This window comes from Cebus imitator, unplaced genomic scaffold, assembly GCF_001604975.1.
Source record: "Cebus imitator isolate Cc_AM_T3 unplaced genomic scaffold, Cebus_imitator-1.0 Scaffold316, whole genome shotgun sequence".
Taxonomy (NCBI): domain Eukaryota; kingdom Metazoa; phylum Chordata; class Mammalia; order Primates; family Cebidae; genus Cebus; species Cebus imitator.
The window spans coordinates 1,237,777-1,238,129 of NW_016107631.1; the positions used below are offsets into that span (position 1 = coordinate 1,237,777).

The 353-nt window shown below is 40.2% G+C and overlaps 1 non-coding gene across 1 annotated transcript; it reads right to left on the reverse strand.

Annotated features, from left to right (window-relative positions):
• Positions 1–212: 212 nt before the first annotated feature.
• On the reverse strand, positions 213–353 carry LOC119467680. Its single transcript, XR_005196222.1, has one exon. It is a non-coding gene; the product is annotated as a U4 spliceosomal RNA (small nuclear RNA).

Below are 353 nucleotides of genomic sequence, written 5' to 3' on the forward strand. Positions count from 1 at the left end.
AATAGACACTAGGTTTATTTGTTTTTATCTATTTATTTATTTATTAGTTTGAGACCGGATCTTGCTCTATCACCCATGCAGTAGCATAATAGCTCACTGCAGCCTTGAAATCCTGGGCTTAAGCCGTCCTCACCTCAGCCTCCCATGTAGCTGGGACTACAGGCACGCACCACCACACTTGGCATTTATTTATTTATTTTGAAATTTTTCAGTCTCTGTAGAGACTGTCAAAAATTGCCAATGCTGATTATATTGCAAGTCATCACGGTGGGGTATTGGGAAAAGTTTTCAATTAGCAATAATCACGCCTTGGATAAACCTCATTGGCTATGATACTGCCACTAAGCAAAGCC